Source organism: Notolepis coatsorum (assembly GCF_963971535.1).
Source record: "Notolepis coatsorum genome assembly, chromosome: 1".
NCBI lineage: Eukaryota > Metazoa > Chordata > Actinopteri > Aulopiformes > Paralepididae > Notolepis > Notolepis coatsorum.
In genome coordinates, this window is record NC_140165.1 from 221231725 (window position 1) to 221256933 (window position 25209).

The 25209-nt window shown below is 49.7% G+C and overlaps 1 protein-coding gene across 1 annotated transcript in view; it reads right to left on the reverse strand.

The window, feature by feature from the left end:
- Positions 1-25209, reverse strand: part of veph1 (ventricular zone expressed PH domain-containing 1) — a gene marked incomplete at its 5' end in the record, with an annotated part of 371113 nt that overhangs the window by 23512 nt on the left and 322392 nt on the right.

Below are 25209 nucleotides of genomic sequence, written 5' to 3' on the forward strand. Positions count from 1 at the left end.
CCTCCTTTTTCCGATTTTTCTCCCATCCCACTGTTTTAGTCGTTATGCCAATTCCCAACCCCCTTCCTGGTTGTTGCGCACTCCCCCCTACTGTTGGTCCGGGAGGCCGGAGACTGTCACATGCTTTCCTCCGACGCATGTGCAGCCAGCCGGCAGCCAGCCTGGCAGCGCAGATTCTCACCGGGAGAGTGTAACGTGTGGAAGGTCACACTACCTCCCTCCAGATCCTACCCTCGCTGTGCAGGCGCCCCGACCGAACTGTAGGGGTCGCTGTCCACAATGCCCAGGACCCACCCATCAGCTTTCCCACCCCTAACACTGCCAATTGTGTTAGTATGAACGACCAGCCAAGCTGATAGCAACGCCGAGAGCTGGATTCAAACCCAGCGTCTCCAGCGTTGATGGCGAGCGCCTTGCCCACTACACCACCCAGCCACCCATGTATCAATAGTTAAGGTTTCCATGGTAACAATAATGCATTTCAGTAGCCTACTGGTAGAGCATAGAGTCACGATCATGCTTTTTCAGTTTGGATGAGGAACGGGATGTTTTTGTAATATCTTTTGACAATGTGGCTCCTGAGTTGGTCAAGTCTGAGGACCACTGGTCTACAACCTCCCCCGAGGTCAAATAATACATGGTGTTACGCAGATGACACCCAGCTCTACATCTTCTCTGTATCATTAACTAACACCAATCACTCCATCCTCCTCAACTGCCTTAAAGGTCGAATCTGTAATGCTGTCAAAAAGCGACCTAATAGGCAAAAGTGCAACACATCCCCTATCCCCACTCAGCTCTGATCCACACATCAGACCAAACCGAAAACAATTTAAACAGAGTACAATACCAAAAAGGGGTTGCTGTTTGACAGCATTACAGATTCTACCTTTACGGACATAAAAACCTGGATGCACACCAACTTTGTCATTATGATCGGCCTGAGTCTGAAATTCCTCACTGAACCCCCACAGCGTCTCCGTCTGCACCCCTCTCCGTTGAGCCTCACAATCCAATGTTTTCATCTCAGAAACCTCTCTTTGTCCTCCTGCCACTGATACCCGCGTGCTCTCCTCCATCAGACTCGCCTACAGCAACAGTCTACTGAAACAGTATTCCCTCCAAACAACCACATCCCCACGACACGCTGACCGCCAATGGCTCCCGGCTCAATGACGCGCATCCCTTCCGAACTCTTCATCGGTCTTCACAGGCACTTCATAACACCCCCCCCCCCCCCCCCCTCCTGCCTGTCATCACTCCTCTGAGCAGCACACTCACACACGCAGCCTCGGAGCAGCCAGTGTCAACGTACACATCCCCACAGTGAGGACAGCAGGATTTTCATTGTACGGGGTAGCTGTCTGTTTAACAGTGCATGTGACAAATGAACATCTTGAATCTCTTCCACCGCTGTCCCCCACCCTCTGGAGCTCAGCTCCTTCATAAGAAAACACTCAAAACGCACCTTTTGAAGTCTTTTTTTAATAAACTCTAATCATGTGTACCTATTAAATGCTCCTTTTTTATTTTTAGTGTATTGTATTTTGACTTTATCCAAAGTGTCTTTGAGTTTCACGAAACGCGTTTCTCAAAGGAGCACTTCAGGACGATTCTCAACCTTAATCCTATCGTCCCGTCGCGAGGAGGACGTGTGATAAACCGACACGCTCGGCCGCGTCGGCACCTCGAGAGATTCCTCCGGGTGACCTCACAGAGAGGAGAGCAGACCTCCAGCAGACACCGTTTCTTCAACTACTTTCAACCGTAGTAGAACTCGACTGGAGGAAGAAGCGGTTGAGGAGACAATAAGTCCTCGAGGTGCCGATGTGGCGGAGCTCTGGAGACGCAGGACACGCTGGCGGGTCACGCGTCCGATCAGCACTTCCTCAGAACCGGAGGGTTAAGGTTGAAAATCTGCGAAGTGCTCCTTTACATAAAAGTCTTCTTATTATTATTGTTTTAAAACTTCAGATCGGTATACACTGCAGGCAGAGCTGTGTTAAAACTGAGCACATTTGCTATACATTATGTTGATTTATGAAATGGAGAGCACAACACAGCAGGGATCCTTCATTCCTAAGGATTGGTAGCGATCAGAACCCTCTCTCTCTCTCTCTCTCTCTCTCTCTCTCTCTCTCTCTCTCTCTCTCTCTCTCTCTCTCTCTCTCTCTCTCTCTCTCTCTCTCTCTCTCTCTCATAGACACACCAGCCATGTACTACTGCGCTCATGTCTTCTTGCACGGATGGAGATCTGCTTACATTATTATATAACCTGTTATGGTTTTGCTAATTCAACAATCTTGAAACTATAGTCACTTATAGTTCATATGGTACTTGTTTTATTACTGTACTATTATTTTATTCTCAACTCAATTATTTTGCACCGCCCTTACTGTCAACCCACGCATCATTATTGGGCGCAGCGTTACTAATGCTTTCCTCAACGGAAAACCCACCGCCAGAACCTCAGCCGCCAGGCGTGAAGACCGCCAGTGGGCACCTGAGAGGTCAAGGTTGCAGCCGAGCTGGTTTTAATGGGATGTTCGGATTTAATCATCAAAGAGATTCTTAATCAAAGTGTTCTGACTCTGTCTTTATTGTCTCCCGTTAGTCATAAAACTGGAATGCGGGCAAACCGCTTCATGTCACACACACATAAGAGAACATACACACACACGCAAGCATGCACAAGCACGCACGCACAAGCACACACACACACACACACACACACACACACACACACACACACAAGCACACACACACACACGCACACACACACACACACACACACACACACACACACACACACACACACACACACACACACACACACACACACACACACACACACACACACACACACACACACACACAGACACACAGCAGTACTTTCCCACACACAGTCTGGTCTGATTAGTAATGCTCAGCTCAAACTCTCTCTTGGGGTATCTGGACTGGGTGGGATCAAGCTTCTGTGTGTGTGTGTGTGTGTTTTGTGTGTCTCTGTGTGTGTGTGTGTGTGTGTGTGTGTGTGTGTGTGTGTGTGTGTGTGTGTGTGTGTGTGTGTGTGTGTGTGTGTGTGTGTGTGTGTGTGTGTGTGTGTGTGTGTGTGTGGTGTGTGTGTGTGTGTTTGTGTGTGTGTGTTTGTGTGTTTGTGTGTGTGTGTCTGTGTGTGTTTGTGTGTCTCTGTTTGTGTGTGTGTGTGCCTCTGTGTGTGTGACCTCTAGGCAACTCTGTTCTGGCTGGGTTCTGCTTGGTGCCAGTAAAGCATGAGGGAGAGGGATCCACCAGACCAGAACACCAGACAAAGCTGCTCTTTGTCCCGGAGAACATGAGTAAAGCAGACGTCACGATCACAGATCTCAGATATGTTGCTGTGTGTGTGTGCGTGTGTGTGTGTGTGTGTGTGTGTGTGTGTGTGTGCGTGCGCGTGTGCGTGCGCGTGTGCGTGCGCGTGTGTACTGGGTAAGAGACTTCTGTACAGAATACTGAACAGGAAAACACGTTTAAGGTCACAGGACCCCCTACCCTCTGGTTCTACATTACAACATAGAACAAAATGGAACAGAACAGAACAGAAGGAGTTTAGCAGAAAATAACAGAACAGACAGAATACAATAGAACAACATGAAACAGAGTTTAATAGATTAAACAGAAGATAACATAAGAGAACAGAAGACAATAGAACAGAAGAAAACAGAACAGAAGAGAACAGAAGATAACAGAAGAGAACAGAACAGAAGAGAACAGTAGATAACAGAAGATAATAGAACAGAAGAAAACAGAACATAATATAACAGAAGATAACAGAAGATAACAGAAGAGAAGAGAACAGAAGAGAACAGAACAGAAGAGAACAGAAGAGAATAGAACAGAAGAGAACAGAACAGAAGAAAACAGAACAGAAGAGAACAGAAGAGAAGAGAAGATAACAGAAGAGAAGAGAACAGAAGAGAACAGAAAAGAAGAGAACAGAAGAGAACAGAAAAGAAGAGAACAGAACAGAAGAGAAGATAACAGAATAAAACAGAACAGAAGAGAACATAACATGAAGATAACAGAAGAGAACAGAACAGAACAGAACAGAAGATAACAGAAGAGAAGAGAAGATAACAGAACAGAACAGAACAGAAGAGAACACAAGAGAACAGAAAAGAAGAGAACAGAAGATAACAGAACAGAAGAGAACAGAACAGAAGAGAACAGAAGAGAAGATAACAGAAGAGAACAGAACAGAACAGAAGAAAACAGAACAGAAGAGAACAAAAGAGAACAGAAGATAAGATAACAGACGAGAACAGAGCAGAAGAGAACAGACCAGAACGTAAGGTTATTCTATAACCCTAGTTACATGAGTATAGCGAGCGCTCTGCTCTATTGGAACTATCCCTTTATCCATTCTAATAATGAACAACTTTCTCACACATGCACACACCTAATTACCTCCGCCTGGCCACACCCACATCCGCTCCTACATAAGCGGGGTCGTGGCCACACAATCAGCTCCTTCCCAAGTCTTTCACCACCGAAGGCGAAGACCATGGGCTCCTCAGTGAGTCAGAGCAGAGCGCTCGCTATACTCATATAACTAGTGTTATAGAATAACCTTACGTTATAGATCGTATAGCTTTACGCTCTGCTCTATTGGAACACAGGAGCTGAGCAGAGCGAAAAGCTCGACAGATGTACCCGCTGAGGCCCCCTACAACCATCAGAACCGGGGTGGACCCGAGCTCCCCGGTCCTCCCTAGTGGAGGACGGGAGGAAGATCGGATCCGACTGTGCAAAGAGGGTTTAGCACCTCAAACGCACAGGGTGAGCAGACCGTGGGACTTACCTTCGTTCAGAAGGACCCGCGACCACTTGGGCACGCATCCCACATGCCACCAGGGAACGGACGGGAAGCAAAACACCCCCGTCACAGCTCCCACATCACAGGGTCGAAGGTCAAGGACCCAACCCCGTGGCAAGGCTGCAGCAGCGGAGCGCGGAGGAGGTCCCAGCCCTAGGACAACCCAAGGGCTGGTGAGGCCAACAAGGCCGCAGCATCGGGGCCCCACCAGACGGTCACTGGTGACATCACCCCCCACATTGCCAGCGTATCGGACAGGGCCCAAACCAAGAGCAGATCCTTCCCCCCTTGGCACGCCGCTCTGAAGAACTCTCCAAGAGGCTACCCCCCCACAATACTGTGGGGCCAGTCGGCGTGCCGGGGAGAGAACCCCCAAGGAGATTGATCCTTCAATCCAGGCAACAGGCCCCAAGAGCAGAACTCGACCTGTGCCTGGAGCACTGCGGACTAAACAGGTGCCTAAAGGGCCTACTGTGAGAACAGTATCCCGGCGGAAGGGGTGTTCGGTATGCTGTGCACCATGTCATAACCTCCACAAACCCGACCCCTCCAGCGGGGTCGAGGTTCAAAGGAGAGGCTGACACAATTGGCAGACGTCATCAAAGATGCGGGGGCATACTCTAGGGTAGACGGGGCAAGCCCGGCCTCAACCCGAGAGCCGACTCTGCTACCAACACACCGGAGAACCAACCACCCCCCTATGTTTAGTTTAACAGGAGGCGGTTGTTCCCTTAACCCACCAAGAAAACATAGAAACATAACTGCGCGTATACACAGGCTATACAAGCAGTACAAGTGTTTCAGTTTTCAAAGGGTTAACCCAGGCCAAACAATCTTTAGTCTTGTCCCATCTTGACTACTGCCCAGCAATTTGGTCTAGCGCGTCAAAGCAAGAGCTTAGTAAACTCCAGCTCACTCAAAATAGAGCTGCCCGACTCACTCTTCACTGCTCTATAAGGAATAGTGTGGAGGGAATGCATGCTAGACTGTCGTGGATGAGGGTGGACGGGAGACTAACATGCAGTTTGATTTGGTTTTTAAAGAACATTTGTACCTTAGGTAAACCCACTCAATTGTATTCTATGCTTTTATCCACCAATGATAGACATGACCATAATACCAGACATGCTTCAAGTAGTCGCTTTACCCTACCTCTGCCTAGAACCAACCCTCTAAAGAAAAAGAAAAAGAAATGTATAGAGCCATAACATATTGGAATAGGATCCCATTACATATTATACGGACGGAAAACAAGGACAGTTTCAAAAATAAACTTAAAGGAGCCATAATCCGGAAGGAAATCAATATATGTCATGCATGAGTGTAGCTGCAGCCATGTTATCCAAAACTTCTTCTGTTTACTTTGTGTTTTTTCTTTTTAAAGGTATGGATTCAAGGCTATTTTAGACCACATCATTTTATATTTTACATTTACATTTAGTCATTGAGATGACACTTGTATCCGGAGTGACTTGCAAGTTCTGTACGACAGGTCAGCAGGAAGGGAGTGGTTCCAGGATGCTATCGCCCTGTAGAGTACCGCCCTTTTCATAAAATTACCTCTACCTAAGTCTGGTTTTGTGGAGGGGCAGTGTTTTGTGGGGAGATGGTATCCTGGAACTGTCTTCCCAGCGATGTTTGAAACATCAAAGAAAAGGCTAGTTTTAAAAGAAATCTCAAACACTATTTACACTCACACACACAATACAATCTAGTCTGATTGATTGATTGATTGAAAATGTCATTTGCGGATGGCAGAGTGGGTACAATACAGTGCGGCTCGGTGCGTGCGGTTATTGGGGGGATGCGGACCGGAGGGGGACTTTCGTCTTGTTTGCATCAGGGTCCCCCATTTTCTATTCATGATACAGCACAGCTTGAATACATGCACACCATGATAAAATGTATTTATTTGGTTCTAACTTGATTTTATCTCTTTTTTTTTTATCTCTTGTGTATCATCTCCTGTTTTACATTTCTTTTTATTCTATGATACATGTTTTTTCTCTATTCTATGATTAATTTTCTTTGTGATATATGCTTTCTTATGTTCTATAGGTGTATGTTATCTTGTGTATGTTGTTGGACCCCAGGAAGACTAGCAGCCGCTAAGGCGTCAGCTAATGGGGATCTGTTTAAATAAACAAATAAACAACAGGTCGACGAGAACGAATTCGGACCTGGGCCTGGCGGACCGGGACCTACACAGGGATGCCTCGAGGGGTTGACAGCAACCACCCCGACAGCCCCCTCCTATCCCCGCCCAGCAGGGGGAGGGAGGGGTGAAACAAATGAAGGACCAGGCCCCCTAACACAGCGCAAGGTACAACACAGTATGGACCAAGCACGTCACTGCGTCGCCTGCCGCGTGCCGAACGCAGTTTTGCCCCCACGGGAAGCCGGCCCGGAGGGACGGTGCTGGGGAGCCTCCTGGTCACGTCGATCCCTACCGTTCCCTCCGGGCATGAAGGCCCAGCAGTGGCGGCGGTGACGGTGGCCACGGCCGCAGGCCTCTGCTGGCGTTGCCTCCTCCTCACGTCACCGGTGGCATCGGGTCGGGGAAAATGGGGCTGGAGCACGGAGCGCTAGTCCTCCATCTCCCTGCAGGCTGCCGTCATCTGCTGCATGGCCGACCCGAAAAGTCCAGCATCGGAAAGGGGGGCCGTGAGCAGTGGAATCCTCCTCTGGTCCAGCACCCGCGCCTGCTCCAGCCAAAGGTGGCGCTGGATGAGAGTGGCCAGGGCGCGCTACTTCCCGGCAGCTATCGCCTGCAGCTGGGTCAGATGCAGGATGGCTCCAGCCGCCTCGGCGTGGAGGTACCGCTGATGGTCATCTAGTACCGTCCCGCCCGCCATCAGCCCCGACATGTAGCGCGCCAGCTGCGCAATGTTGGAGGTTGCAGCCAGGCTCTGTGTCGAGGCGATGTACACCTGGTCACTCCATGAAGCCAACTGCCTAGCCGACTTCCCCTGATGAACTGGCTTTCTTAACGGCTCCCACACCATCTCGGGGCAAAGGATGGACGTTATCGGGCTATCAAGTCGAGGCACCCCGTCCTTTAGCCCCTGGACCAAACCCTCCACCCGCGTGACTCGCACGTAGGCGGGGGTAAGGCCAACGATGTGGGATATTACCTGTCCCTGCGCCACGTAAGCCTCCATTGCTGGGAAGAATGGGCAGACAACGCCCGTCTCTCTCACAGGACGATGTTGCCAGAGATGACCTATCATGTCATCGGGAACAGGTGCCGGCAGTGGCTGCGGCAACGCCACGCCATTGGCGGCTGCGGCGGCCGCCATGAGCTCGTGGAACAAGGCAAGCAACTCCCCTTGCATAACTTCTTCCTCGTCACTCGCATCCCTCGCGTACGGGAGGCTGCACCGGGCGCCATCGTCCGACGCGGCAGATAGCTGGGCATCTCGTCTCCGGGGTGGAGGTTTTAACCCAGTCCCAGAGTACGAGGATCCCCAGGGAGACGTAGCACTCCCTGCCACTCCCTGAAGGGGAGAGTGACACGTCTCCGCCGGGCCTTCGAACAAGAGAGCCCCCGCCCCCTCCATGTAATCCTCAGTCTCCATCGGATATGGAGAAGAGGCGAGAGAACTCTCGCTCGGCTCCAGCGCAACACCAAAACCAGGCCGTTCACCCCCGCTGCTCACGTCTTACGACGAGAGCGAGCCGAGGCGAAGAGTCTGCGACGCAAATCCTCAGCCACCAGAGGAACTGTCTGCCTATCGGCCGACTGTCCCCTGGCGGGGGAACCAGGGCCGGAACTCGGCCACCTCACAGGAGATGGGAGCTCAACGGCCCCTCGGCGAAGCACACTCTCCTCTGGGCGCCGCCCAGGCACACCTGCTTGCCACGACTGTGGAACCAGGGATGCCCCACGACGCACGGAGGACGCTGCGATAGTGAAGCACTGGTGGAGGGTAGCGTTGTAGACGTCTAGACCCTCTGACGGTGAAGACATTACAAAGGCGCCTCCCTCAAACTGAACAGTGACATCTCCTTAGCAAATGACCTCAATACCTTCTATGCGAGGTTTGATGCTGGTAATAACAACACCAGCTCACAAGCCTCGGCAATGGGGGGGGGGGGGGGTCGGCTGCTGATGGAGGCGCAGTGTTCAGGGTAACAGAGCATGAGGTGAGGCGGACCTTTAAAAAAGTGAATATCAGGAAGGCAGCAGGTCCAGACGGCATCCCCGGCCGCGTCCTAAAAGTCTGTGCCGACCAACTGGCCCCAGTATTCACTGACATATTTAACCTGTCCTTAGAACAGGCTGTCATCCCCACCTGCCTGAAGAAGTCCACTATTATCCCTGTACCCAAAAAATCCAAGCCTGCTTGCCTCAACGACTACCGCCCTGTAGCTCTCACCTCCATAGCCATGAAGTGCTTTGAGAAGCTAGTAAAGGGCTACATCTGCTCCTCCCTCCCCATCAACATGGACCCCCTGCAATTTGCATACCGCCCCAACAGGTCCACGGAGGACGCCATATCCCATGTGCTGCACACAGCAGCATCACACCTGGACAAGAGGCAGGGGAACTATGTGAGAATGCTATTCATCGACTACAGCTCGGCATTCAATACCATAGTCCCCTCCATACTCATAGCCAAGCTCAGGGACCTGGGCTTGGGCTATGACCTCTGCCAGTGGGTCTTGGACTTCCTGACTGGCAGACCCCAGGTGGTGAGAGCAGGCAACTGCACCTCCTCATCCATCACCCTCAACATAGGGGCCCCCCAGGGCTGTGTTCTGAGTCCCCTCCTCTACTCCCTGTACACACACGACTGTGTGGCTCAGCGGAGTAGCAATACAATCGTCAAATTTGCTGACGACACAGTGGTGGTGGGCCTGATCTCTGCCAACGACGAGAGGGCCTACCTGGAAGAGGTCAAGGTCCTGGCGGGATGGTGCCAGGAAAACAGCCTCTCCCTGAACGTCAGCAAAACAAAGGAGATGATTGTGGACTTCAGGAGGTCGGGGGTCAAGGACTACAGCCCCCTCAGCATCGACGGGGCACCGGTTGAGAGAGTCAACAGCTTTAAGTACCTCGGAGCCTACATATCCGAGGACTTGACATGGACCACACACATTAACAGTGTTGTGAAGAAGGCACGACAACGCCTCTACTTCCTCAGGCGCCTAAGGAAGTTCCAAGTCAGCCAGAAGATCCTTAAGAACTTCTACTCATGTACAATAGAGAGCATCTTGACCGGCAACATCACCTCCTGGTTTGGGAATAGCACTGCACAAGACCAAAGCAGACTACAAAGAGTGACACGTTCAGCCGAACGCACAATTGGAGGGGGGCTCCCCACCCTCCAGAACATTTACTACAAGCGTTGCAAGGGCAAGGCTAAGAGAATCATTAAAGACTCCAGTCACCCGAACAACTGCCTCTTTGAACTGCTGCGGTCAGGCAAGCGATACAGGAGTCTCAAGGCGAGCACAGAAAGACTCAGAAGAAGCTTCTATCCCCAGGCCATCAGGCTGCTAAACGAACAATGAATGAACACTACACAACAACAACCACCAAACGCACATAGCACACACATCCACACGCACACACTCACTTTAAACAAACACACTGTAGCACCCACTCCACACACTTATAGCACACACCCACTTTAAACAAACACACTGTAGCACCCACTCCCCACACTTTATATTTATGGATGAAGGATTGCACTACAACTCGTACACCTTACTGTAAATTGTACCTAAAATTGTACCTCATCCCATTTCTGCTTTGCACTAGATAGTACTGTACATTAGTACACTGCATAGTATTGTGTATTGTATATTATATGGTAACTCAGAACATTGTACATATGTCTATACCGAACACTGTGACCTCATTTTCTTCTTCTAAATTCATGCTATATTATGTTATTATGTTATTTGATACTATCTTGTCTAGCACAGTCTCTGGAGCGTAACAGTAAGAAGCATTTTGTATGAAAGTATTCTGTACTTCTGTATGACAACTATTAAAGAACTTGAACTTGAACTTGATCTCTTTGTTTTTTCGAAAAATAGCGAGAGAGAAAAAACAAAGATACAATGTCAACGTAGCTCCTCTCCAACAAACTACTTTAGCACTAAACTTAAAGTGGTGTATACAAAACACTTTCTGTGGTGAAAGTAGGGAAGGAGCTGATTGTGTGGCCACGACCCCGCTTATGTAGGAGCGGATGTGGGTGTGGCCAAGGGATAGTTCCAATAGAGCAGAGCGTAAAGCTATACGATCTATAACAGGAGGAGCTTAGCAGAAAAACTAAAATAATACAATAGAACAACATGAAACAGAGTTTAATAGATTAAACAGAAGAGAATAGAACAGAACAGAACAAAATAGAACAGAAGAGAAAATAACAGAACAGAAGAAATGCAACATTTGGTAGGAACGTACCATAGGAAAGAACAGAATAGCAGATTATAACAGAAGAAAAACACAACATCGCACATAACAAACACACTTGAGCATGCACCACCCCCCAACACACACACACACACACACACACACGCGTGCGCACACACACACACACACACACACACACACACACACACACACACACACACACACACACACACACACACACACACACACACACACACACACACACACACACACACACACACACACACACACACACACAGAATATTTTATTTATGTCCACATAAAAACAAGGTTTAAAGGACACAAATATTAACAGTGCGCTTGTACATTGTGGGATTATTCGGATACAATCGCGCCACAGTGGCAATCAAAGTTACAGACTCACACGGATGATGAACCTGACAATCAACACACAGCTCATGGGTACAGATAGCAGCGTCTTCTCCAAATTGCCCGGCTGCCAATAATTGCTGACACTGAGCAATATTTAGCAAATTGTTTGGCTCTTCTCTTCGGAAGACCGGCCAACTGAAGGCCTCTAACACCCAACTTATGGACATGACCCAGGCTTCCAAATATGAAGACTAAAAGTTTACAGTTGTAGCCGAGTTGTGAAATGGTATGGTCTAACAATTGATATTTTAACATTTTGGTTGTAAATGCTTCCTCTAGACTGTAGTCAAACGTGCAACCAACTTCCAGGATGAGAACCTCTCTGTTATTCTCATTAACAATAACAACATCGGGGGTGTTTGCTGAAATGTCAGAGAACAGTGAATTGTCCCTACACAGATTGAGCATATATGGCTTCACACTGGTGTGTTTATACAGCTTATATGTTGCAGGTGACCCGAGTGTGGAACTGACACTGTCTGCAATCAGGTTCACGATCCTATCATGCCTACAAATGTAGAGCCCTTTGTATGCATGACAGCCATTGAGTATGTGAGACATGGTTTCTGTTGTCTGTTCGTGACCATGGTGTATGCAGTGTGGGCTATGACTGCCAGGGAACCAGATGGAAAGGTTGAGCATACACACACACACACACACACACACACACACACACACACACACACACACACACACACACACACACACACACACACACACACACACACACACACACACACACACACACACACACACACACACACACACACACACACACACACACACACACAGTTATTTCTAATCTTAGCTCATTGGCCAGATGTCCAGGACCTTGACTTGGCTCCGTACTCCACACTGAAATCTGCTATCAGAGAGAGATGTAGCGAACTCTCAGGAGAGCCAGCCTGTACTCTCCGGATTGTGGACATATAGTATGATTGGCAGCTTTGATGATTTCTCAATAAACATGCAATGACCTTTGACCTCACAGATTTTCCAGTAAATGCAGTATTTTTGGTTCAAGCCTGGTTCATCACAAGGCAGAGACTGAGCAGAAAAAATATTTATGTGTGTGTGTATGTGTGTGCATGCCTGCGTGTATGTGTGTGTGCATGTGTAACCCAGGTTTCAGATTCATAACTATTTAGTTATAAGAACATAAATAGTTAATGCCATTGAATAAGAACATAAATAGTTAATGTTGTGAAGGATCAGATTAAACCGAATATATATATTTATTTATGGATATATATTTAATAGTATTTGTATATCGTTTGATATCCCCTGTATATTCCTTGTACAATATGCACTGAATATCCCTTTAGTCTACTAAACAGCCCATAATAGTTTCATTCTACCATTGGACGAGAACCTGGCGCCAGCAGCCATACCCCTAGGTTCAAGTTCAATCGTGCCGACCAACATGTCGTGGCAAGCCCGGTTCCGCGTAGGAATACGTCTGGCGAAATACGAATGGTACTATTTGTTCACAGCGCATATATATATGGCGCAAGTAAAGTAGAACTTTCTTTTAGTCCATTAGTTCTTTACCCTCCAACCTAGTAACAGACGCGAAGCCTCACCCACGACGCACGTGTGGTGCAGTAAGGCCTACTTGGCCTCAGAATAGGCATTGAGATATCGTGTGGATTAATAGTTGAATTGTCATAGTTTGGCACTATACCGTCGAGTTGGACGTATTTCTATTAAGCTAATAATAGTCTATTATGTATGGTGCATCGTTCGGTTAGAGTTATAAAGTGAGCAGCACCCCCATCGTTCCTGACGTTATCTGGAGTCTTAACCAGGCTGGGCAGACCACTTGTGGTGCTTGCATCCGAGGAGCTCCGGGCCAGGACGAGTGGACCTGTACATTGGATTACTTTACCCGGACGACGGCGAGCCTTCCACGGCTTGGATTATCTACATGCTTTGGGTGCTTTGATTATTCCATGGATAACGGCCAACACTGCTGAGTGTTGGAACTACCCCCCGGAGAGGAGTCCAGGTGAGACGGCGCTCTACACCAGTGAGGTCGCCTCACGTCTCTCCGTTGTGGACCGGCAGCTACCGTCCACCAGAGGGTCCAGCTGTATTCATCTGCGGACCGAGGTTCTGTGGGCATCGTGTTCAGGACTCTGAATTCTCCCAAGAAATCGTCGGCCAGATGGGATACCGCCAGCGGCTCTTCTAACCCCCCCCTCCTACTGTCTTACAACCAGCGGGACCCCCCCCCCCCCTAGTGTATCCAGCTATAATCATTTAAGTACCATCGCTATAGTTCCCTAAAGAACCCGGTTGAAGACAACCCTACAGAGAGAGAACTCTGCACGGAAGAAGAGGAGGAGAGCGCCGAGGAAATAGAGCTCCAGGACTCCCCAACGAGTACACCCAGGAGCGGCTCACCCAGGAGCGGCTCACCTCCACAACCGCCTTCCCCCAGCGAAGCGGAGAGGATGCTACAACAGGCGTTCCTCGTCAGCCTGACAGCCTCTACCGAACGCGATCGACTTCAGGGTGAACGCGATCGACTTCAGGGCGAACGCGATCGACTCCAAGCACAGCAACGGAGCGAAGAAGAGCGCATACGCCTGGAGATGAGACGCCTTCAGACGGAAGAGAATATGGCAAGAGACCGGGCCGACGCCCAGCGCGCCGCTGCCGGTGCCCAAAGAGAAGCAGATCTCACCAAGCGCGAAGTCGAGCGCGACAAGTTACAAGCGCAGCTAATGGAGCAGCTGATCCTCAAGGCAACACCCTCTCCCTCCGCCAGGGGTTCAAGGAACTCGTCGAGACAACAGTCAAGGGCAGCGTCTCCTAACCGAGCAAGCGACCCTGAACTTGACCAACAGACCAAGCCTATACCCCCCGCAGACCCCCTTCCCAGACCGGTCCAAGCGAGACCCAGCTACAAGGAAGGAGCGGCATACACTGCGGAGAAGCTAAATAAACGACTACAGGATCTGGAAGACCTGATAGAGGAAGAAGAGGGAGAGGAGGAGAACCAAGCCCGACGACAGCACAGTACTCCACCGGACCAGGAGGTCCAGTACAGCCCAGGCTATACCCCCGCGGCGCTGCGCTACAGACCCCCGACTCTATTCACGGGTGAGCACGACGCACGACCAGCCCCGAGGAATAGCACCTGGACCAGCGGGCCATGGTACCCTGTCGGTACCAGCCCACAGAGAGGCGCAAGAGGAGACTCGCCTAGGAGGTCTCTCCCCCAACGCTCGCCGATGTATCAGCCATCCACGGCATCATACATTGCCACGCCGTCGTTTCCAGACTTCACCTATGAGAATCGAGCACAGTACACGGAGCTCCGGATGTGCTTAGAGACAATGATGGTGGATGTCGCTGATGAACGCCACAAGTATGCAATATTACTGAAGCACCTGAAAGTACCGCGAGCGCACAATATAGCGCTAGCCTATGCCACCTCTACGACCCCATACACCGCGGCCCTAGCAGCGCTGGACCAGAGATATGGACGTATATGGGATTACGTAATCCAAGAGATAAGGCATATTGATCGCCTACCCCCAGCAACAGACAATCGCTCATTAGACGACCTGTCAATTAAAGTGCAGTCCCTGGTAGGGATGCTGGGAGCGCAACGGGAAAAGGGCATGCATGAGCTATACGCCAACTCTAACGTTGAGAGGATTTTGGAGAAGCTGCCACCCGCAAGACAAGAGCGTTTTAGGCGGCAGAGGGACTACCGGGATCCTAACGGCCCCGAACCATCCCTCCTTGATCTAGCCGACTTCCTGGCGAGAGAAGTCAGCAGCTTACGACTGGATACGTTCGGGCGGAGCACGCCAAGCTCCAGAGAGGGACCCAGGAGAATAAATGATGGAAGAAGATCGGTGACTGTCATGCACCAATCAGAGTCAGTACCGAGCAGTAAGAGCCACAGTACCCCCTCGAGAAAAGAGAAGTGGAAGATGGTGTGCCCCTACTGTGAGAAAGAACACTGGCTGTCACAATGTGACCTGTTCACAAAGATGAATGCAGAAGAAGTGAGTCAATGGATAAAGTCCAACAGGCGCTGTTACCGATGTGCGCGCAGTCACATGGCAGCCGAATGCCGCCTAAAGAAAAGGTGCAGTCGGTGCGACGGAGCCCATCTAGATATACTACACGACAGTAACAGAAGACGGCCTTCACCTGCACCATCGAGCGGCACCAAGGCAAGTGTCATGTACATTGACCCCGCCAGCAGCAGCGGCGCCCAAGTGCTCTTAAAGGTAGTCCGTGTGACATTGAGCTACCAAGATAAAGTCATGGACACTTACGCCGTCCTTGATGACGAGTCAGAGAAGACCCTTCTGCTCGCGTCCGCTGCGGCCCAGCTGGGACTGCGGGGGAGCGAGAACCAAATGACGATTCGGACAATAAGAAGAGATTTAAAGACGATAAAGGGCGAGAATGTCTCCTTCACTATCGCAGCAAACGGGCAGCCAGAGCGACGGTATAGGATTACAAATGCTTTCACCAGCCAAGAAATAGGACTATCGCAGTACACCTACCCTATCGCCAAGTTGATGGATAAATATGTGCACCTGCGTCAACTACCTATCCCGCTCATAGACGGCGCTACCCCGACCCTGCTGATAGGCTCCGACCATGCAGAACTCATAGTCCCGATTGACCGGGTCCATACAGGACCCCGAGGCTGTCCTGCAGCAGTCGAGACCCGCCTAGGGTGGACACTACAAGGCCCCCTCGCTAAATCTCTCAACCGAACAGCAGCCACTAGCTGTCTCCACTACAGAACGACAGAAGAAGACACCACTCTCCTGCAGCATGTCGAGAGGCTATGGACACTAGAGACAATGCCCTTTAAGAACGAAAAGAAAGATATTCGTTCTAAAGAAGACATTTACGCCATCAACCTACTCGAGCAAGGGACAAAGAGAGTCACAGTCGGCGGAGTGATGAGATACGCAACTCCACTCCTGAGGCGAGAGGGAATGCCCACCTTTCACGCAAAGAAAGACGCCACGGAGCGCTATCTATTGAACACGGAGCGGCGCCTAGCCAAAGACCCCGCTCAAGAGGGTGTGTACCGCGCTGAGATTGAGAAGCTAATCACAGCGGGACACGTGACAAAGATTGACATTAAAGAGGCCGATCAGACGACCGAATCATGGTACGTGCCGCATCACAAGGTCCACCACAACGGCAAGGATCGCATTGTGTTTAACTGCAGCTACCAGATCGGATCCCAAAATCTGAATAAAGAGCTCTTGCCCGGCCCCACACTCGGCCCCTCCCTACTAGGCGTGCTACTGCGCTTCCGCCAGGACAAGGTGGCTATCAGCGGGGATATCAAAGGGATGTTCCTGCAGGTGAGACTAGTGGAGGAGGACAAGCCCCTGCTGCGGTTCCTATGGAGAGAGAGGATCGGAGATGAGAACCCAGCCATCTACCAGTGGGAAGTACTCCCCTTCGGAACCACATGCAGCCCGTGCTGTGCTACATTTGCACTACAGAAACACGTCGCAGAGGACCCAGCAGCAGATGAAGAGGTCCGACACAGTGTGAAGAACAGTTTCTACGTGGACAACTGTTTACAAAGCGTTTCGACTCAAGAAGAAGCCGAGGCTCTCCTAATCAAGCTACGCGCCTCCCTGATCAAAGGCGGCTTTGATCTCAGGCAGTGGGCCAGCAGTGACCCGCACGTATTGCGCAGCCTCTCCCCCGCGGACTAGGCTGCCAGCAGCGAGACCTGGATGGCGACCATCCCAGGAGAAGCCCAAGAAATGACACTAGGACTAGTCTGGCGCTTCAAAACAGACTCGCTCCACTATAGACACAAACCCCTGACTCCAGAGCAGGGAAGGTCGACGGCGACACCGACCACCAGACGGAGTGTGTACAGAACACTCGCCAGACAATATGACCCGTTGGGATGTATTCTACCTTACACCACCAGGGCAAAGATGATTGTACGAGCACTATGGGACAAGGACCAGGGCTGGGACGACCCCATACCCGCACACCTTGCCTCAACATGGAGAGAGTGGGAGACGGAACTCCGCTCACTCCCAGGCGTCAATATACGCCGCAGCTACTTCCCATCCACAGTGAGGCCAGAGACATGCAAGATCGATCTACACGTCTTCAGCGACGCCTCCGAAGTAGCCTATGGATCGGTGGCCTACTTGCGTGCCCAAGAGAAGGGAGGAAAGATACACACTGCTTTAGGGATGTCCCGATCGCCTTTTTTTGCTTCCGATCCGATCCCGAGCATGTGATTTTAAATATCTATCGATCCGATCGTTTCCGATCCGATCTTTCACATTAGTAATCAATTTTGACGCATTTTTGTCAGAAACTGGCAGAGCGAGACAAGCCCATCTGTTGCTTATAATAGTCCGGGGCGCGAGAGCGGAGGCTTTTGTTATTACATTCACCCTGAGAAATGTGCTTCTGCTTCATATGAGAAATATTAAAAGTTTCAATATATGTTTGCACATTAGTATACATTCAGTGTTCGACTTACGTAATGGTCCATTCTGGTCTGAAACGCCGACGATAAACCTCAGTCACGTAACGTTATCCTCCAGGTGAAAATTTTGTCTGAAAAATTCGCCTCCAGCCTGCTGCTTCATGAGTTTTTCCTCCACGCGGAATCTCCTCCTTGCAAACATTGCAACTGGCTTGACTTTCTTTTAAAATGCTTAGTTCCAAACCTCTGACATTAAGTCTAGCTGCTCAAGTCAGTGGATATTAACCGTGTTTCGGGAGCGACGTGTTGTTGTTGTGGTCGCGTGTAGCGTGTAGCGTCTAAATTAAAGGGAATGTTTGTTGCAACGGTGAAAATTAAAGGGGAATGTGTTTGTTGTGGATAATTATTCTGCTCTGTGTGACAATAAATACATTAATGATGATATATTATATGTACTTTAAAACCAAAACTAAGGCCTCCGTATGAGTTTAAGACGTGGACATGGTCATGTTTGTTGAATAAAATTTTTCTTTTTTTGACTGCCGATTTTTATTATTATTTTTTCCCGATCCCCGATACTCTGAAAAGCACGTGATCGACGCCGATTCCGATCACGTGATCGGATCGGGACATCCCTACACTGCTTTCATCCTGGCTCGCTCAAGAATAGCCCCACGAAAGCAACAATCTATCCCGCGTCTAGAGCTCTGCGCAGCCCTAGCAGGAGCGCATCTAGCCACGTTAATCCAACGTGAACTCACCATTCCGGTGCACAGAACAATCTTGTGGTCAGATTCCACGACAGTACTCACATGGATCAAGTCTGATTCATGCAGATACAAAGTCTTCGTGGGAGTCAGAGTCACCGAGATTCAAGAGTTAACAGAAGCAGCGAGCTGGCGGTATGTGGACACCAAACACAACCCAGCTGACGTCATCACCCGGGGAATGTCTCTGGATGACCTCACCCGTCGCAACATCTACAGTGACGGACCAGAATTCCTCAAGCTCCCGGAAGAAGATTGGCCTACGCCCACCCCACGGGAAGCAAGTAACGAGGAGGCTGAGAACAAGAAACCTATGTTCTGTGGACTGAGCACAGTCGCCTCCACAGACCCCAACATAGATGACTGCATTACCCTAGAGAGTGCGCAGCAAAAGACATTCCTGTGGCACCACCCAGAGATTCAGTCCACCACTGACATTTCAGCAGCTGACTACGAAGAAGCAGAACTTCTTCTACTACAACGAGCCCAGAGAGACTCGTTCCCCGATGAGCTAGACTGTCTACAGGGAGGAAAGCCCGTCCCATCAGACAGCAGACTGCTCCACCTGGCACCCGAGAGTGACGCCCATAATCTCATCAGAGTGGGTGGTCGCCTGCGGAGAGCCCCCGATCTACCGGATGACATTAAGTACCCGATAGTCTTGAACAGCCGACACAAGGTCACAGAGCTGATCATAAAGAAATACGACGAGGATGTACACCACGCAGGAGCAGAGAGAGTCTTCGCGGAGATCAGACGTCGCTATTGGATACTTCAAGGAAGAGAAGCGGTGCGACGCTTCCAGCGAACCTGTCTAGACTGCCGAAAGTGGCGCGCGCAGCCCAGCATACCACGGATGGCTGACTTACCCCCCTGTCGCCTCCGACTCGGTGACAAGCCATTCCACTCCACAGGCATGGACTGTTTTGGCCCGTTGTATATAAAGAGAGGAAGAGGAACCGAGAAGCGGTGGGGTATTGTATTCAAATGCATGACCACCAGAGCGATACATATCGAGCTCCTTCCGACCATGAGCACAGACTCATTCCTTATGGCCTTCCGAAGATTCACATCACGGAAAGGAAAACCGTCTACATTGTTGTCTGATCACGGGACAAACTTCAAAGGCGGAGAAAGAGAGCTGAGAGAGAGCTTCCAAGCTATGGGCCCAGAACTTAAGACCCACCTAGCTCCATCCCAGATTGACTTCCAGTTTAATCCCCCGAACGCACCCCACTTCGGTGGAACCTGGGAACGAGAAGTACGTTCTATAAAGACAGCCCTGTACGCCGTGCTTGGGGCCCAGACTGTGGCGGAGGAAGTCCTAATGACAGTCCTCACGGAGATCGAGGGAGTATTGAACTCAAAACCCCTCGGTTACGTCTCCAGTGATGTAGCAGATGTCGACCCAGTCACCCCCAACACACTCTTAATGGGGCGGCTGGACCCTGCGCTACCCCAGACAATGTACAGGCCTGAAGAAGCGAACGGCCGAAGAATGTGGAGGTACAGTCAAGTACTAGCTGACAAGTTTTGGAGCAGCTTCCTACTCCACTACCTACCGTCTCTACAGACCCGCCAGAAGTGGGTAAAAGAGAGAGACAATTTGACAGAAGGAACAGTCGTCATGATTATCGACCAGTCACTACCCAGAGCTATGTGGCCGGCTGGCCGTGTAAGCAAAGTGATCACCGGTGCCGATGGCAAGGTCCGAGCAGCTGAAGTACTCGTCCAAGGGCGAACTTACACACAACCCGTGGCGAGGCTAATAGAACTGCCCCGACTCCCAGATACTATCGATGATGACCATGACCCCATGACTTTGTGAGTTGACTGACCCTTACAGCGGACCTTGAGTGGTAGACAGTGCGGTTAATCTGTCTCTGCTTAGCTAATTAGGTGGGACTAATTAGGGGGCGGCTGTTGTGAAGGATCAGATTAAACCGAATATATATATTTATTTATGGATATATATTTAATAGTATTTGTATATCGTTTGATATCCCCTGTATATTCCTTGTACAATATGCACTGAATATCCCTTTAGTCTACTAAACAGCCCATAATAGTTTCATTCTACCATTGGACGAGAACCTGGCGCCAGCAGCCATACCCCTAGGTTCAAGTTCAATCGTGCCGACCAACATGTCGTGGCAAGCCCGGTTCCGCGTAGGAATACGTCTGGCGAAATACGAATGGTACTATTTGTTCACAGCGCATATATATATGGCGCAAGTAAAGTAGAACTTTCTTTTAGTCCATTAGTTCTTTACCCTCCAACCTAGTAACAGACGCGAAGCCTCACCCACGACGCACGTGTGGTGCAGTAAGGCCTACTTGGCCTCAGAATAGGCATTGAGATATCGTGTGGATTAATAGTTGAATTGTCATAGTTTGGCACTATACCGTCGAGTTGGACGTATTTCTATTAAGCTAATAATAGTCTATTATGTATGGTGCATCGTTCGGTTAGAGTTATAAAGTGAGCAGCACCCCCATCGTTCCTGACGTTATCTGGAGTCTTAACCAGGCTGGGCAGACCACTTGTGGTGCTTGCATCCGAGGAGCTCCGGGCCAGGACGAGTGGACCTGTACATTGGATTACTTTACCCGGACGACGGCGAGCCTTCCACGGCTTGGATTATCTACATGCTTTGGGTGCTTTGATTATTCCATGGATAACGGCCAACACTGCTGAGTGTTGGAACTACCCCCCGGAGAGGAGTCCAGGTGAGACGGCGCTCTACACCAGTGAGGTCGCCTCACGTCTCTCCGTTGTGGACCGGCAGCTACCGTCCACCAGAGGGTCCAGCTGTATTCATCTGCGGACCGAGGTTCTGTGGGCATCGTGTTCAGGACTCTGAATTCTCCCAAGAAATCGTCGGCCAGATGGGATACCGCCAGCGGCTCTTCTAACCCCCCCCCTCCTACTGTCTAACAACCAGCGGGACCCCCCCCCCCCCCTTAGTGTATCCAGCTATAATCATTTAAGTACCATCGCTATAGTTCCCTAAAGAACCGGGTTGTATACTTACTCCCTGCGTAACCAGAGATTGGACATTCAATGTTGATTTACCTACGAATACTCATTTGCCATACAAGTGCATTTCAAATCATAAATGTCATCAAGTGAACGTTGTATATACCCTTTGCTATATAAAATATTCGATTTGTACATTTGTGTGGACTTCGTTTCATCAGGTGGGAAAGTGTTCATCATATCTATATCATGTACTGGATGGCCAGAAGTTAAAGTACAAGAGGTAGTGGTTTAATAATACCATACTTATCAATACAGTCAGGGAATTGTACCCCTCAGTTACAGTTAATGCTATTGTGTAAGAACATAAACAGTTAATGTTATTTGGTTATATGTATATTCATGTGAGGTTAACAACGTTTTGACCAAATCCTTTGAATTGCCTCACTGCCCCTTTAAGTGACCTCAGAACACTAGTTCTGTATCATATAGCTCTCGCTCGGCGTCACTCTCTGCACTGTCCTCGCACACGTGCACACGCACTGAATAAAGACCACAATGTACCTTTAATCCCAATATTTGTCTGACCACACCCCTATCAGCTTACCCATATAAGCAGGGGTGGGGCCACCCACTCGCCTCCTTCTCGCTTTCACCACAAGGAAGTGCCTCGGTAGATCCCCACACTTGAAGTGATGTGATGGTAGGAGAAGAGTTGGAAAGCAAGGATACGTTGACATCATATCTTTATTTTCTCTCTCACTATTTTCGAGAAAATACGGCGATATTGTCTTCGTACTGGAGTGTCTGGAAGATGATGATCATTCTAAAAATCCTCCACCGGTTTTCGTATTGGGAGTTCGCGCCGCTACATGCTTTTCCAACTGCAGTCCTTGCTGTGTGCTGGTTGCGGTAAAGGCACAGCTGGGCTGTAGGACGCGCCGCTGTTGTGAGAAGCGGTAGGTTCCTGGTTTGGTGAGTTATGTTTGCTGGCAGGCTCCACTTGTCTGTTAGTGCTATGGGGGCTAAATGACAATGTTTATGAAAACCGGCCCCAGGCTAGGGTCCTTTGTTCAGCCTCTTAGGCGACAGGAGACCTTGGTCTGAAGCCCATTATAGTTTTAACTAGTGGGCCGCGACCATTAACACTGGTGATCCCTGTGTTTTCTGGACGAGTGGATATCTCTCTGTCACCGTGTAGCCCCTTATTTCATATCCAAATGAGAGTATTCCTTCACGAGGAGATATGGGCATAGATGTTCGATAGCGGAAGATCTATGTTCAAGTCAGCTACACAGGCCAGTTTGGGTATTGTGCTGGCTCCGTCGGGTGTTGGTAAAATCACTGTTGTAAAGCTGTGTTGACATCTTGTTTCTCTTTTCTCTTAAAAAGTGAGGAGGGTTTCAGAACGGCGGCCTGTCTGGGTGAGTGTTATATCATTGTGTACAAGTTCAGGTGATAGCTGCTTAGCTTACGGTTAGCCAGTCGGCTGTTAGCTGCGGCGTTAGCCTGCTGTGATCACTGCGTGGCCTACATAGGTTGGGCCTACTGTTAGCCAGTCAGCTGTTAGCTGCGGCGCTAGCCTGCTGTGATCACTAGGAAACGTTAGCTTGCTGCTATCGGCCAAGGCCCAGCGCGGGGTAGCTCCGGCTCCTCGCGCGCCGCCGCGGGCTCCCCTCTGGTCGCGTGCGCCGTTCGCTCGGCGTCTCGCGGGCAGGGGCAGTAGCGACCGACGGTTGGAGCGGCCGTTAGCTTAATGCTACTCTGTTGAACGTGCTTTGATTATAACATGTTTTAAACACTCTTGACTACGACGTCATCTTTGACAGAGGATGTTCGTCGAACCTGCCCTGGGCCAGGACGGCAAAGCCTGCGTCAACAAAGGGGACCGTAGCGACGGGTTGGAGCGGCGACGCTGCCCAGATCGAACAACACAGGACGGCTGTGTTTTCTACAGTGTCTTGAGACTGCACTTCGTTGATCTACGCTCCGGGTAGGACAGGTCTGACCAGACCTTGTACACTTCTTTTGGCTTTTCCTTCTAAATGTTTTGTAAATAACGATGTTTTCCAAAACAAGTGTTACTGCACTACATTTAGGATACAACGCGAGTTGTGTGTGAATTGTCTTGTCACTAGGTATTTAGCTTCTCCGTGCAAATCGGGTTGTTGTTTCAGATGTGAAAATGATCTGGTTTGTTGTGTTGAGAAACATCATGTGTGTTTATATGTACCGTGTACTCACAACTAAGGGGGTTAACTAACCTATAAAGCTATGCTTAGTGACAAATGAGTAAAGAATATTCTTTTCTCAGCCTGTAATGACAATAAACAGTGTGTTCACATATTAACAGGTTTTCCTGTTTTAACTGGCCGTATTAAGGGTAAAGTAGGAGGATTGTGTTTCCCTCCGGTTCCCTGGGGACTTCTTCATCCTCCTATCAGACATGTTGTTGCACTACATTGTGTCACTGTGTGGTAGGGATACGATGTAACGCTTAGCTTGATTGCTGAGGTTGTGCTAAATCTGCTGGAGTAACTTTATTTTTCTAAAAGAAAAGATTGTTGGTCGCTTTCGTGTGTGCTTAGCAAGGCCTGTGGCCGATACTAATCGAGAATTATGTATTCTCTCATTATGAAAAACGGCGTTCCTCTGTAGAGTGTTTTTGCCATTTTTTATAGGTGATGATGGGTTGTGTGTGTCATGTGACCTACAACTGGGTTGGACTGGCCACAGAAGCACATGTGTAAGTTTGGACCGGGGCTCTTAGAGAGCCCTCTCTATTCTGTGTTTTTTCCTTAGTAAAAATCAGATAGCAGGTTAGCTCATGCGCTGTGTGAAGCTGTCAGACGCTTCATAGAGCTGACTATGACTGTGTCATACTCTCTTTTTGTCATTACATCGTATCATGTGTGTGGGGTCGTAAAGGGGTGAACTGGTAACCTTTCCTGTCCCCCTTTTTTCTGTTGGTCAGGGGTACACCCCCTGTCCTTCAAGGTTCCTGTCACGTTGCGGGGTGAGGGGGGGAGGGGGGAGGGAGTTTCATGGTCCCACGGCCTGGAATATTGGGCGTGTGCACCGTAGAAATTCCCCCGCCATAGAGTACGTCACCGTGCGCGTCTCTGTTGGTAGGACTTCCGTGTGCTGTTCAGGTCCATGTGATGGATCTGTTTCGGGGGGTGGTCAGGGCTCCTATTCGGGCCTTCTGTGAGTCGGGACTCCTCCTTCCATGTGAGGGAGCCTCCTTCAGAGTACAGAGCCTCCTCCTCAGATTGTCAAGGTGAGTGGACCCTCTAGAAGGAGTCCTACTCTATTGTGTATGTATTCGATTCAAATCGATTATTG